Source organism: Triticum aestivum, chromosome 3B, assembly GCF_018294505.1.
Source record: "Triticum aestivum cultivar Chinese Spring chromosome 3B, IWGSC CS RefSeq v2.1, whole genome shotgun sequence".
Taxonomy (NCBI): Eukaryota; Viridiplantae; Streptophyta; class Magnoliopsida; order Poales; family Poaceae; genus Triticum; species Triticum aestivum.
Window position 1 is genome coordinate 242,681,543 of NC_057801.1, and position 17,008 is coordinate 242,698,550.

Below are 17,008 nucleotides of genomic sequence, written 5' to 3' on the forward strand. Positions count from 1 at the left end.
CCAGGCGCCGGCGGCACGGTGAAGTAGCCAGGGCGGGCGGCCGAAGTGGCCAGGCGCCGGCGGCACGGTGAAGTAGCCAGGGCGGGCGGCGCAAGGCAGCACGGCGACGGGAGTCACGGGCGCGGCCGACGAGTGGGTGGGCGCGTGTGGACGGTAGCGGGGGCAGCAACAGTGGTTCCAAAGTAGCAGCAGTGTAGGCACGGACGGGAGCTCGAGCTCCGGCCATGGCGGCCACGGCTAGTGCAGATGACTACAACGATGGATCGAGAAATGAAGAAAAGGAATCGGCAGATGGGCTCACAGCGGGGCCGGAAGGGGTGCTCGGGGACGACGCGGGTGGCCGGGGATGCGTAGATCAAGCGGTGAGGTGCGGCACCGTGGCGGGGGAAGAAGAGGCCAAAGACGAGCTTCACGAAGGCCTAGAGACGAGCTCGTGGGTGGAGACGAAGGAAATGACGGCGGCGGGGCGCCTGGACGCCATGACGCAGCCCGAGGTGGCCGGCGGTCGAGGACGAGACAACGTCAAGCAGGGTGGGGATGAGGCGGCGATCGTGGTTTCGGTCTGCCATGGGGAAGAGCAAGAGGAGGAGATGGGGGCGCGAGGGAAAAGGAGGGGTATGGTTCGGGGAAGAGAGGGGGCGGTCTGAAGCCCCAGGGTAGCCGGGGGATGGCCGCCACGGCGACCATGGTGGTCGGGATGGCCGCCACGCCCACCTCTGCTTCCAGTAGCAGGAGGAAGGTGAGTGGGGGGTTGTGGGCTGGGCTTCTCCCAGGCCACATGGGCCTCTTTTATTTATCTCCTTTCCTTTTGTAGTTTCCTTTCTATTTTACATTTTGCCTTAGCCTTGCATTTAGTTTGTGTACTAAATGAATTTTGTCGGGGTTGAAACTTGGAACATAATTCCATTGCAATATTGGAATGCTCTACAAAAAGTCTTAGGGCACTTGGGAATGTTTAAACATTTTTTTGAAATTGAAAATGTCATTTATCTTGTTGCTGTTCCACTTACTCAATTTATAGGGGCATTTTGGAAAATCAAATGAGGTTGATTTCATGATGACAATTAGCTGGTGAATATTTCAAATTTATGAACTATTTTGTTTGAGTGACAGAGGTAGTAAATATTTGACTTGTATTTCAAATTGGATTTTGAATTGATTTTTGGCCAAGTGGTAATTTGTATTGTATTTATGATGACATGGCCACCATTTGGGGGAGATTACTATAGCATGATTCTCGGGGTGTTACACACAGGTTACCTCATCCTGAGTTTCCAAATCGGTACTTCTCTATAGAGAAGAATGGGAAAAATTGTTGTATTATAACCATCATGGAGGTAGGATGTATGGGACAAAGCAAAGTAATTGCTATGAATAACATTACTTACACATAACTCCTGGACAAACCTGCAACTGGCATTTTCCTTCATCTTCAGTATAATATTTCCAAGATGGGAAGATACGCACATACGATTTAACAACATCAAATGCGATAGATGCTAAACTACGACTAGCTGGTTGTGCTTCCTCCACAGGAATAGGCGTACTAACTGGTGGAGTTGGGGTTCGCCGTGGTATGACCGCCCTTTGGGCACTGGAGCTGCCTTACTAACTGCTCTTGTTTGGGAGCTCTGTGGTGGAGATGGTGTTGTGTTAACAGGAACTAGGTTACTATCTGCTGGGGTTGGGGTTAGATTAGGTGAAGCTGGTTCTCTGTCCATCGCAGTAGGGGTACAATCTGCGAGAGTTTGGGTTATGTGCGGTAGGGATGGTTCTTGTGCATGTACAACCAGGGTGCTATCTCCACCAAGAGGTAGCACTGTTTTATTTGAAGGCCGTGTTTTTAGTCCGCTAGATACTGGCATCACCCACTCCAATTCAAATGGCTGATAAACAGGAAACTTAGTTGAATGTACAGACATTGTATGAGAGATAGATGCAATAGATAGTGTGGAAACAAGAGGACATGAAATGGTTGACATGTATATTGTTTAACTAAAACGGATAGCATGACATAATTTCACATATATGAAGTCTATCTAAACTGGATAGCATAGCATAACATATTTCAAAGATATGATGAATAACTAAACATGATCGCATGACATAATTCACCTACAAGTTATCTAAGTAATCATGATCACATCATTTAATTCACATATGTGATTTATATGCTAAACAGAGGGCATTCGATATGATGTCTGAACTAAGAACATGGTGTTGAATATTGTGTATATGATGTCTAAACTATGCAATGCAAGACACCATATGCATGATATGAGCAGTATAACCATGCCAAGTGAGAGCATACACTTCGGTGGGGGAATAGGACTGGTCATCTGTCTCTGAATCCATCTCTGAGGAGCTATCAGGACCCAACAAGAGATCTGCTTCGACAAGTAGCACTGTCTGCTCCAAAGGCCTTGTTTTCACTCCGGATTTTCCCATCTCCCACCCAAATGGCTGATTCACAGGAAGAGTAGTTTAATGTACAAACATTGTCGACAAATGGAAATGTAATGAAGAAAAGGATGGGCAAGATATCATTCAAATATATGATGTCTGGTTAAACAGGATGGCATTGCACATTTCACATATATTATGGCTGGCTAAAAGACATGAGACTGCATAATACCCATATATGATATAAAAACTAAACAGGTGGCATTACTGAACATGTCTAAACTAAGCAGATGACATATATGATGTCAAAAGTAGGCACTGCAAGGCAACATATGCATGATATGACTAACATCATCATGCCAAGGTAGAGAAAACACGTTGGGGCTAAATAGGAGTGGTCAGCAGCGTCTGAATCCGCCTCAGAACAGATATCTTCCTCTGGATTACAATCTGGAGAGGGGTGGGGAGGGTTTGCCATTGAACCCACCATGGAGCGATGTCTGCATGACATTGTATTACCGCGCAAAACTCTTCTCTTTTTCTCTACATGTTTAGCATGACTGTGTACAACATCTGACATGCATACGAAAAAAATATGGTTAGATTATGTAAGGAAAGCATGCAGAAATTTAGAGTGATGGTAACAACCAGTGGATGGATCCAAAAATAATGATAGCAGGCTGATGATTGCTTTAATTTAATAAAAAGACAGATGATGATTGGTTTACTATTTGTTTCCCACCCAAGATGAACAACATAGGCATACCCTAGGTGAACCAGATATTAGACAGACATACTATTCATTGCTGCCTCGATATATGCCCCACAACTAATTTAGAACTCAAGTTTGAACATTAATTTGGAACTGACTTGGAGTCCAAGAGGTGAACAAGACGATAAAGTAGCAGGTAATTTTAAGCAATGCATAACATAAGCAGAAACAAAAGAGTGCGACCTCTCTTGTGGACCCGTGTACTCCTCATGTTCATCTGCTGAGTCAATGATGGTGATGCCGTTGTGGTGGGTGCCGGCGGCAGGGAAGGAGATCTGAGGCGGCGAAAGACGGCCAGGAGTCGTGATGTCTGGTTTGGTGGATGCTTCTGTCAGTGGAGTAGCTCAGGTGAGGTGGACGACGTTACGGCAGGAGCAGGACTAACCACACAAAGATCGCTTCTACACCTACCTATAACTGAAGTAATTCTGTAAGGGCTCATTTGGCTTGCATGATTCTAAAAATGCTGGGATAGGAAAAACACTCGAATAGGATAGGAATGCACATGGTAAACAGAGCATTTGTAAACACAGGATTTCTGTCAACTTGGCTGTTTGGTTTACATGAATTGGAAGAGCAGAGGAATGCAAAGAAACATGGCCAAAATAAAGTGAAACCATATGAAAGCGTGTACAGTTAGAATGCTGCCACTAATGCACTTGGTCTTGTTTTGATGCATAGGATTTTGAAAAGTAGGTCCAGGTGGATGTTTTGCTTCATTCCTTTCAACAAAATGCATGAATAATTGAATAGTAGAGTGCCATTGGAAAATTCCCTATTGCTATGTTTTTCTGTTGAACCAAAATAGCCCTAATGGATCGACATGAATGTATAGTAATAAGTGATGCAACAAGTGTACAACCTCTTTGCCGTAGCCGTGTCGACCTCAGCATCATTGGGTTGGTCACTGAAGCAGTTGAGGCAGAGGTGGTTGTCGGAGGTGTGGAGGAAGATCTGAGGAATCTGTAGACGGTGTCCAGGGCACTGCTCTATTGTGATGGATCGTTCTGTCGTTGGAGCAGCTCCGGTGAGCCGTAAGACGTCAAGGCTAAAGCAGCACAAGACATACATCGTCAATCTTAAGTTGGATTCTAATAGCATCTCCAATGGATGATGTAAAATAGATGTAAAATTTACATCACCAAAAACCACCTGACTACAACAGATGAGATAAAAACTGTTGACTCTGGACTTAACTGTCGAAACTGAACTTTACTGTGGAATCTGAATGTTACTGTCGAAACTGAATGCAATGGTAGCAGAGAGGCACTTGACGTGTAGTTTAGGGAGGGCCTGCAGTTCATCTTCAACCTGCACCCCCCTGAGCCGCCAGCCACCATCGGCCGAACCGCCGGCCCCAGCACCACCTCGCCGCCCTGAAACAACTCCCCACCACCGGTCCACCGCCGACCTTACCAGCCCTCTAGGCCCCCCACCCCACCTTGAACCCTAAGATAGATAGTGGGGTACCTCTCCGGCGAGCCCTCGACCCGATGCGGGTGGTTCTTCCTTAACTCCGGTGAGCCCCACTCCGGAGAGCCCCCCCACCCCCTGAAAATAGACTGACCCAAAAGTCGATTCAATCGACTGAGTAGCTAAATCGGAGCAGAGCAGCAGCACGAGCGAGGGGGAGAGCAGCAGCAGCACGAGCGAGCGAGCGAGAGCTGAAGCAGCAGCAGCTGGGCGAGCGAGCGATCGAGCGAGAGGTGGAGCAGCAGCAGCAGATCCGGCTGGTATGGACCCCGCCACCAAAGTGGCCTTGCATTGGGGGAGAGCCGCCGTGGAAATGTCGCCCGCGGCGCCGGCTTCAAGGTAGCCGCTCCATGGGGGTGCGGGATGGAGCACCGTCGGCACCGGGAGGTCAAGTTAAGGAGAAGGTTGCGATGAGTTTACAACATCTTTGGTGGCGCCGAGTTGGCCTCGGCTTCTTCCGAGGAGTCTGTGAGGATGCTGCGGTTCCGGTTGAGCAGGTTAAGGTGGCGCTGTGGGGATGGAGCATCCGCGATAGACGAGGCGATCGTTGGAGCAAATCCTTGGAGGTGGAGGACGGGGCGGCTGAACCGGCGGGACGACGAGATGGACAACAGATCCTCATCCGGGGAGGTGGACGAGGGACGTCGAGCTGTTGCGGTGGACAACGTCGTCGTGGAAGAGGCTCCGGCTGGGCAGCGGTGAGGTGGCGGACGGAGGAGGGTGGGGTTTCGCGGCTGGAGCGGAGAGGTTATGGTGGCCTGGGATTTCGAATGGCGAAAAGGGGGCGATGGGAGGGGGTGAACCATGACTTAGGGACGCGCTTGTCCAAAATGTAGGGTGTGTTACAAAAGTACTCCCCACCGATTTGAACTAGCGGCCCTCTCGGCTCAGGGTTAGAAGGGAGATTTCGCATGTCGGGATTTGGCAGCTGGAGGGAGATTTCGCGCGCGTTGTATTTTAGGGATAGCAAGGCACGGGTTGTGAAGGCGCCAGTTTTGGGAGCACGATATCTGAATTTTCGGGATATAACAAGGCGCGGGTTGAATTTTAGGGACAAGCCTAACGTGCAGTAATATTGTACTGGTACGTACCAAATCAATTCACACTTCGCTCAACCCAAAATAAAAAAAAAATAAAACTAGTCACACCAAACAAAGAGAGAGTCTTGCCCCATTTTACTATACAAATGCTATTCAAAGCTACTCCCTCCTTCCATCTATATATGGCCTAATGCGTTTTTCGATGCTAACTTTGACCAAATATTAGAGCAATAATATATGACATGCAACTTACACAAAGCACACCATTAAATTCATCTGTGAAAGGTTCTTTCAATGATATAATTTTCACATTGTGCATGTCATCTACAATTAATCTTGTCAATAGTCAAAGGCGGTCTTAAAAAACTCATTACTCCCTATATAGATGGAAGGAGGGAGTATGAATCCATGTTATGTCCAATTAATTTTTTTCGCTTGCTGTATAATGCATGTAACCTACTCATACCAACATTTTAGTGCATTCCAAATGTCTATACTACCGCTGCAATTCGAACTGAAATTGAATTCGTTTCTCTATTTCAATAAGAATTTACAATCATGATTGTTGCCAACTTCAACCATCATTCGTGTATTACCTTAATAAAACACCACATGATTACTATAGAGATAGATATGAACTATGTGTACTACATGAACTCGAATTCTATTTTTTGAATACACTCGATGTTGGTTCCAAATAATAGTAAATTTGATGTACTAACTATACATTCATAATCTAAACCATGTTCCATACGTACACCATGTTTATCACACAAAATATAGTGCCCCGCCCCCTACATTATGACAAATATTTAGACCTGAGCTGCAAAAGACACACATTAGCCCAAATTATAATCAATGTTCTACATTATGATATATTCTTCAAGTATCCGTATCCACTTCTTTATAATGAATTATGATCTTTGTTCGTCTTTTACACCTTCACGATCCTCTTCTATTTGTAGCTAGCTAGCGCTAACTTTCTATCGTGCATGCACACGCCCGCCGCCCTCTCACCCACCCTTAGCGTCCCCTCCATCGCGCACATACCAGTCGATATACCTCTCTAGCTAAGTGTGCCTACAACAAACACATATATACTTCCCCTCTTCTCTTCTCACCGTCCATGCCCCTTATGTCCAATACGGTTCTACGCAGGTGCACACTCCCACCCCTCTTTTCATTGATCTCATACTCGCACACTCCTCCCCCCTCGACATGGTAGGCCTCTCGCACCACCTCCTAGCCGCACCCCTCTCCCCCTGTCTGTCTCTCCGGACCTTATTTGCTTCTAACACATGCAGGTGTGTATACGTACTGATCTCCGTACATATAGCCAGGTCGATTATAATTCGTGTTCCCCACGCACCGATACACTTACCTTGCTAGTTATGTCTTTCCCTTTATCGGACACATGACGATTGATCTTCCTATGTAGTAACATATGCTTACCACAACCATATCGTCTCCCCTCATCATCCTTGCATACCTCCCAACCCGTCTCTCACAAGCATGTGCATAGACAGACAGACATCCCCCGCCCTCTCTTATTGATTTTGCACTCGTACCCTCCGTTTGTCTAGCAGACCTCTCCCACCATTTGTGAGACGCCACCCCATCGCCAACCCTCCGACGCTCTACCTTTGTCTTTCTCCCAACCTTATTCCTTTGTTACACATATCCATGGATGTCGATCGATCTCCCTCAATACATAGCTAGGTCTCTCTCCTTCCCCACACATATACTAGTCGATCGGTCTCTACCACCCCCACACACATCGATAGTCGAACGTTGTAGGTATAGGTATCCATGCCACAGAGAAAAACTGCACCTCTGCCCTCTCAAATTCCAGTAGACCAGCCACCCTGTATCTTTGGCGTGGGCAAACACAAATTTGATGGCACTCTTTATTGACCGCGCAGCCACACACTTCATCCCTGTTTTCAATTCTATTGATATCTCATGTCCATGACTCCATTTCACACACATTGCATATGTTACGTTTTTCTGTTTGAGATATCATCAACACATTGCCTCTGTTTCTCACAAACCATCTCTCTCACACCCACCCACGTACGTACCTGCACCTAAAGAAGAGGTGCACGCAGGACGCACATACTCACGTCTCTTCCCGACCACACCCGCACGGGCACACGGTGGAGTTCGTTTCTGTATGAAAAGGCAGCCCAGGTGATAATTTGACGCGTAGTGGTTGTTTAGTCGAAGGAGGGTTGGGTACCACGCCTAGATGGAACAAAGTTCGACTTGAGATGTTAGTATTAAATTAAGTTATATATTCCTCAATGGCACGTACAGATATAAAACGATTGCCATGGGGAAAATGGAAAAATGGGTCTGCCTCTCGTCACACCATCTCACACAAGGCTGCAGTGGCCTCTCTCTCACAGGGTTGGTCAGTGATCCGGCTGCATCCCATCTGCCGGTAGAAAGGGAGTATGTGCATCGTCTCTTCGTTTGATGGCGTTGAGGCAACACTTCCCGATCTGCGGTACCCGCCGTTCTCTCTGACCAAGCTCCGGCGCGGTAGGGCCTTCGCCACTTGCTTGCTGCCGCAGTATGGGCAGATCCCGGCCGCCGGCGCCCTCCTAGTAACATCCCGACGACCCTCAGGTATAGCTTCCTCCGGCCTTGCTCCACTGCCCATCTTCCCACATTGCTACATGTGGATCTTCTTTAGTTGTTTGCTTAAATCGTATCTCCGTCGGCGTACTTTCCATCTTGCAATCTCGTCCTCAAACCATTTTTGATAAACCACCATGTTCTATCTTTCCCTTATTACATGGAATATGCTTCTTTTTGTCGGCGTATGTGTCTTCAACTTGTGTTATTGGGCAATAATTGTTTCCTTTCTACCTCCTTTTGCAAATAGGGCTATCCATTTTCACCTCGTTACTATTGCGACCTTTTTGTGAACTACACATATCACTTTTTTCTTAAGAGTGTTTTGTGCAGTTCTGCCAAAATGTCACACGGGCAACGTTTTTTACATTTCTGTGGGACTGCAGAAAGGAAGATTGGTTTTGCTATCCTCCTCATCCAACTTCGTGCCTAATCTTCTCCAACAAGAAGTTAGTCCTAAAGAGAGATCATAGAGGTGATCGTCTTCTATTTATGTGTGTTATGTTTCATCATCTAGTTCCACTATTATTGTAATCACACTGACTGGATATATTTGCAAACAGGGATGGTCTGCTCGATTTTAGTGGAGTTGCACAAAATGATCGGATTGTGGTGTCCTCCACACACCTCTTTTTTGGCTACAGAGCTAGGTGAAACTAGCTTCCAAGCAATGAACACCGTGCCAAGGAAATGTAGCCATTCCTACGGACAACATCGATCAATTATAATTTTTTCTTTATTTGTACACGTTCTCACAACTTTGTCTTCAGTTGTCATGTGAATATTGGCGCTGATCTGCGAACCATTGAGATGCATTAGCCATGGTAGTTTCATTTGTATTTGATGGAATGTTGTAACGAGATAATCTTGAGGCAAGACACATGAATCCTAAGTTGAAACCTTTTTTTCCAGCGGGAACCAAAGTTGAAACCTTCATAGCATCACAGTACAATTTCATTACAATTATGCGTACATATAAACAAATCCTGAAGGATTGATAGCAATGCCAGAAACAATTCAACTTCCTTTCGCCAACATGTTGGACATCCTTAATCCGGCTCCACCTGCCATGCAGCAATATTGAGTGCACAACACAACTGCAGGGAAAGATTTACCCCAGTTGTTGTGCCGCAGTAGTAATGACTAGTGAGCAGTCAAATCACATAGCCCCACCTTCGCCATAGTAAGTTGCTCGGACGAAGAAACCATCATTTCTCTATTCCTTGAATCCGCTGGTACTCCCATATTCCCATAGTAATAAGTTGCTCGGGCGAATCAACCATCACTTCACCTTTCCCATAGTAAGTACTAGTACCTCCTTTTTTTACTCTAGAAACAACCACACACGAATATTGGACGGTAGCAGCATGACAACTGAATCAAAATTCTATAGTATGAGAATAACTTTGAACGTAAGCCATTGATTCACTCTATCTAATGGTCATAGTTGGAAAATCCAAACAAAACCAAGCATTGGATCAACTCTTTTAGCACTCAGATTGTTGCCTCCTGCTCAACCGCCTGACCAACTAGCCCACCTATATATCCGCTCATGTGTGATGACCACAGGAGCTATCCATTCAAATTGTATGTTAAAAAAATAAATGTCGATAACTAATGCGGTAAACTTTCAAAAACAAAAAAAATAATGCGGCACTTCGGGTCAACGCGGCCAGATCGCATTTTGCGCGAGAAATTACACACCATGTTTCGTTGATATGTGGTCCCGTTCCAACATGTCAGTGAGACGACGGCGAGTCCTTTTCTACTAGTATTTATGACCGGACGTGTAGGCCGGGGTGCATCTTCGTGTATCATGGCAAACTGGCAACTTTCCACCGACTCTTCGCCTTTCCCTCTTGATATGGAACTATTGTTGCATGTTCTTACTCCCTCCTCCATTTACCTTCACCCTTCCTTCTGCCATTGCTCGAACGTCTTCTCCATGGAGGGAACAGGCCAGAAACGACCTCGTTATTCTTGCCCCGATCTAAAAGATGACGTGGTGGAGGAACTCATTGATCTGTGTGACGTCATCACCTCGGCTAGCATGGCAGGTTCATTCAAGACTATTCTCGACTCAACTAATAACATCATTACAAGGAACCCAAGGGTCCAAGAGTGGTTTGATCTCCCCTATCTTCTTCGCCATGACCCTGATGACTGGCGCGGGGACGACGGAGGCCTCGCCTTGTGCAAGTTGATGCCGCTTGATAATGATATGTATGATGTTAAGATGCCATCGCTTGAGGGCAAGGATTGGGCACGCGCAAATGGAGATTGGGTTGTTTATATTGGGTACAACTGTGAGTGGGAACTTGTGAATGTGTACACTCGTCACCGGGTTCCACTTCGAAAAATCTCAGCAGACTGCTCAGAGGTTGAGCCCACCGGTATTCTACGCATGTTCAAATACGATCATGGTGACTGTCTTCTACAGAAGATAGTAATTTGTCGAGTTCCCAACCACTCTTGGAATTACAAAAAGTATGAAGTTGTTGCTATCTTCGACAAGCTTGTTGCCATCCTTTGTGGTTCGACTAAATGGATATTGCTCAAAAATCAGTTTCTATACACGGATGTGTACAGTGATGCAATTCAATACGAGGGTCTTGTGTTTGCTTCCACCACTCATGGCACTGTTTTTGCATGGGATCCTCGTAGTTTCGGTACGTTTGTCTTCCACCGTAATTATAATTGTTTCATCCACATGCATGCGGGTTAGCAAGTTTCCCTTTACTAATTAACCTTCTTCTTATGTTTCCAAGGTCCTGTGAACATTCCACCACCTATACTTGAAAATTTTTATAACCAAGGGGGAGATGACGATGGTGATGATCACGAGCATGAGGACGAGCAGAACTTATATACTCAGTGGCGCCTGGAACCTAATTCCGATGGATCACCTCTTCTTGTTTGTATATAGTGCACTGAGTTTGTTACTACTGAGGGAGCACGTGTTGTCTCCCATGGTCGCACTCTCCGGACCTATTCCAACACTCATTTGCATGGTATTCGGGATGGATACTAGTGTGCTAGCGCCAACACCTTCTCCCTGGTACAGTATTGATAGTCTTGGAGAAAAATTGCTCTTCCTTGGACAAAACTATCCGATGATGGTGAAAGGCGATCCAACTGCTGTTGACACAATGTTACTAGCATTTATGAGAAGCAACTATATCTATACCTCGGATATTTGGGTGGTTCCCTACCCTGGTACTGGTATAGTAGGCCGCTTCAGCCTGGATGACCAATACTGCATTGATCTCGAGATTGACAATAGATGGCCCGTCCCAGAGAATCACTTGTGGTTCAAAGCAGGTGAGGGAGTCCTGGACTAGGGGGTGTCCGGACAGCCGGACTATAATTATCCGCCGGACTCCAAGACTACGAAGATACAAGATTGAAGACTCTGTCCCGTGTCCGGATGGGACTTTCCTTGGCGTGGAAGGCAAGCTTGGCAATACGGATATGTAGATCTCCTACCATTGTAACCGACTCTGTGTAACCCTAGCCTCCTCCGGTGTCTATATAAACCGGAGGGCTTTAGTCCGTAGGACAACATACATTACAACAATCATACCATAGGCTAGCTTCTAGGGTTTAGCCTCCTTGATCTCGTGGTAGATCCACTCTTGTACTACCCATATCATCAATATTAATCAAGAAGGACGTAGGGTTTTACCTCCATCAAGAGGGCCCGAACCTGGGTAAAAACATCGTGTCCCTCGTCTCTTGTTACCATCTGCCTAGATGCACAGTTCAGGACCCCCTACCCAAGATCCGCCGGTTTTGACACCGACATTGGTGCTTTCATTGAGAGTTCCTCTGTGTCGTCACCGATAGGCTTGATGGCATCTTCAACCAACAACGCTGTCCAGGGTGAGACTTTTCTCCCCGGACAGATCTTCGTATTCGGTGGCTTCGCACTGCGGGCCAATTCACTTGGCCATCTGGAGCAGATCGAAAGCTACGTCCCTGGCCGTCAGGTCAGATTCGGAAGCTTAAACTTCACGGCCGATGTCCGCGGAGACTTGATCTTCGACGAACTCGAGCCACAGCCAAGCGCGCCGCACTGTGACGACGGGCATAATTTAGCTCTGCCACCGAACAGTGCCTTGGTGGCCGCACACGGATCCGCTTTGGACATTAGCCCGGAGCCGATCGCCCAGATCGAGGGCCGGTGGATAGACGCCGCCCCGGGGGCTTTAACGTCCACGGCGATGGAGCCGAACACTAATCTTGTCCCCTGTGAAACTCGTGGTTCCGAGGTGCCGGACTCCGGACCTCCCGCGCCCCTACCAATCGATCCGGATTGGGCGCCGGTTATGGAATTCACCGCCGCGGACATCTTCCAATACTCGCCTTTTGGCGATATCCTGAATTCACTAAAACATCTCTCGTTATCAGGAGAGTCCTGGCCAGACTATGGCCAGGATGGTTGGAGTACGGACGACGAAGAAATTCAGAGCCCACCCACCACCCACTTTGTAGCCACTATCGACAATCTAACCGACATGCTAGACTGCGACTCTGAAGACATCGACGGAATGGACGACGATGCCGGAGATGAACAAAAAACAGAGCCTACAAAGCACGGGAGGACCACCTCGTCACATGACATATATATGGTGGACACCCCAAAGGAGAGCGATAATGAGGACCAACGGGCCGCGGCAGAAGATGACCCTGCCGATAAACGACCAAAACGGCGGCGCAGACGCCGCCCTAAGTCCCGCCTCGACGACAACAACGCTCCCAAGGAGCCCGCAATACAGCAGGGCTCACAAGCGGACGACGAACATGCAGATAAGCAACCGTCCGAACACGACGAGTCAGATAATCAGTCCAGGCCCGGTGAAAACAACAGCCCAGATGACCTCACGCCGGACACGCCGCCGGAGAGCAAGAACCTTCGGAAAAGACTCGTCAATACTGCAAGAAGCCTGAAGAAGGAAAAACGGAGGCTCAAAACAGCGGAAGACACACTCAGAATGAGATGGAGCAAAGTACTCAAAACCGCAGATAAGTACGGCAATGGCCACCAGTCAAAGAGCTACCCGAAGCGCAAGCTGCTACCAGAATTCGACGAGGAGGCCATAGAGCCTCCACCGTCCAAAAATAAAGGGGCTGCCTGGTTGGATAGACGGCCAGATGATAGGCCAAATTCTGACAGCGGCGCCACACATAAACCAACCAACGAACTTGGAAGGATAGATGGCCCAGCCAGGTCCATCTACGGGCCAAAGGAGAAGGCCCCAAGAAGAAAGGCAACACGTCAAGTGTCCGATGATAGCGGCACACACAAATACAGGGGCGCCGCACACCCACTATGTTTCACCGATGAGGTGCTGGACCATGAATTCCCAGCAGGATTTAAACCCATAAACATAGAGGCCTACGATGGAACAACAGACCCTGGAGTCTGGATAGAAGATTATATACTGCATATACACATGGCCAGAGGAGACGATCTCCACACCATAAAATACCTACCCCTCAAGCTCAAAGGGCCAGCCCGTCATTGGCTTAAAAGCCTCCCAGAAAACACTGTTGGAAGTTGGGAAGAGCTCGAGGATGCGTTTAGAGCAAATTTTCAAGGGACTTACGTCCGCCCTCCGGACGCAGATGACCTAAGTCATATAACTCAATAACCCGGAGAGTCAGCGCGGAAATTCTGGAACAGATTCCTTACCAAAAAGAACCAAATAGTCAACTGTCCGGACGCCGAAGCCTTAGCAACTTTCAAGCATAATGTCCGGGATGAATGGCTTGCCAGGCACCTCGGTCAAGAGAAACCGAGGACAATGTCCGCACTAACAAGCCTCATGACCCGCTTCTGTGCGGGAGAAGATAGCTGGCTAGCAAGATGCAGCACCAGCGACCCAAGTACATCCAAGATAAGAGATGGAAACGGAAAATCACGGCGCAGAAAAGAGCAGCGCCGGAATAAAGAGAAAAGCCCAAAGAACACGACAGTCAACGCCGGATTCAAAAGCTCGCTGCCCAACAACAAAACACAGCCTCTTAAGGATGACAGTGACGAATTGTCCAACTTAAACAAGATTTTGGGTCGGATATGTCAAATCCACAGTACCCCCGGAAGGCCTGCAAATCACACCCACAGGGATTGTTGGGTTTTTAAACAGTCCGGCCGACTAAATGCCGAACACAAGGGGCTCGACGCGTCGAGCAAAGAAGATAAACCCCACCAGCAGAGCACCGGAAAACAAAATACTTTCCCACAAGGGGTCAAAACAGTAAACTCACTTCATGTGATAATACGGAAAAACAGTGCGACACTTTCTAAAAAGAGCTTCGCGCGATCCAACCTAGCAAACCATAGAGATTGGATATCAAAGCCAATCACTTTCGACCACCTGGACTATTCCAGAAGCGTTCGAAACGCGAGACGGACTCCCCTGATATTGAATCCCATAATAGACGGATTACAATTTACTAACGTCCTAATGGACGAAGGCAGCGACTTAAACCTGCTGTATTCAAACACAATCCGAAGGATGGGGATAAACCCCACCAAAATCCGACACAGCCGCACTTCCTTCAAAGGAGTGACGCCAGGCCCTTACGCCAAGTGCACAGGCTCCATATTACTAGAAGTCGTGTTTGGACCGCCGAACAATTTTCAACGCGAAAAATTAATTTTTCACATCGTCCCATTTGAAAGTGAATATCAAGCACTCTTGGGACGAAAGGCTTTTGTCCGCTTCGGCGCCATACCGCATTACGCGTCTCTTACACTTAAGATGCCCGGTCCGCGGGGCGTCATTTCAGTGCGAGGGTCACGTAAAGACCCCGGACTCGGATAGACGAATCCGGCCTCAGCAGGCTAGGGGCTCCCTAGCCGCATACCTCTTCACAGGGGGCTGCTCGCACAAACAACCGCGGGTTCATATAAAACCCGCTTTAATTATTTATATTTCTTCTTTTACACATATTTTTCGCACGAATTGTTTTCAAACTAAATGTTCCTCTCTTTTTACAGATGAACAACGTGCATACCCGTCTAGGATAACGGCACAACGGAGACACAGGCGCAGACGTGCAGTAGGGACCCGTTGCGAGGATTCTTTTCAGATTAAGACCCTGCGTAAACCTTTTTTACTGTCTCTTGTTGTTATTCTCCCTTGGTTTCTTCCTATAGACAAAGAGGAACCTGACATTTTGGCATCGGCCGCGTCAGAAGACCATGCCCGTACCTGGACACTAAGGGCTTAGGGCATCATTCTGCCCATTATTATAAAAGACCGAACACCTTAGGGAGTGTTCGGCGTCTCGAGTTAGGCATTATATGCATCAGCTCCGAATCATGTCTTTGGTCAAATGTTGGGTTTGCCCGGCTCCTGTGTTTTGCTGCCTTATGTTCCGTATCATCGGCTAACGCGGCACCAGGAGAACTACTGCGATTGTGCCCCAGTTCGGCTGGGCGAGCACCTCAGTAGAGAAAGCCAAAAACTGACTGTCATGATACAGCAAGAGACTGGTCAACCACTCAATCGACTACCGGAATGTTTAGAATTCCCCGCTTTGACGATGGACCATTTCCAGGTCAGGCACATACGCACCCGAATTCGGAGATGTGCGGTGCCACCAGGGGCTATATCGTAGCCCCACCCTCGAGCTCCACTGGCTAAGTGAAAGTGATAAAGCATTATAGTCCGGATTGCCTCGTTCGCTACGCTACCACCTCCTTAAACAGGACCGAGACGTCGCATTAAGTGTGAAAACGCGCTGTTTTTGCGAACACCCCCGCACCCTCTGCATGGGGGCTGAAGCCGAAGACTGCAATCTTTCAAGTTATACAAATGTATACGTAAACGGCCGCACAGGAGAAGTTTTACTACTTGGGACGCACAAGTATAAAAAGCAGTTATAGCATAATTATCATTTTACAAGCTAATACTTTCATTTGAACGTGACATTTTTCGAGCACTGCGACTCTATTACACGAGCGCCACGCATAACTTCCCCGAAATAATGCTCGGCGGGGAGCCGGCTTTCATCCGACCCCTGGGCGGTGACAGCGGTGGCATTCATCTCCGGACAATGCGCCTTCACATGGGCAAGAGCCATCCGCGCGCCCTCGATGCAGGCCGACCGCTTCATCTCCTTTATGTGCGGCACCGCCCCAAGGAATTTCTGCAGTAAGCCGAAGTAGCTCGTCGCCTTGGGCCTCTCTGGCCAGACATGGGCCACGATGTCAGTCATGGCAAGTCCAGACAATCTATTTAGCTCGGCCCATTCGGCCAACCGGTCTGTCAACGAAAGGGAGCGGTCCGGACTATGGAATTGAGACCAGTATAGCTCTTCCGTCTTGTGATCCTCCTGGCTCCGGAAGTGCTCAACGGCATCAGCCGCACTTGCAGCTAAGTCCATATACGGATCCTCCGGACTCCACAGCCGCTCAAATTGAGCATACTTTCCATCCATAAACCGGCGACGCAGCAGAAAAGGCTTGCCAGCCACGATATCTCCGGCCTGGCGCAGTTCCTCCTTCATAGCCCGCATTGCAGAGCGAGCATCCTTGGCTTCGGCGGTGGCCTTCCTCAGGTCTTCCCCGCTCCGATAAGCGCTCCTTTTCAAGAGCCTCATTGCGGTCGGCAGCATCCTTTACTTTCATGGCCAATTCGGCCACCTCTGCCCTGCTTCGGCAGTGCGC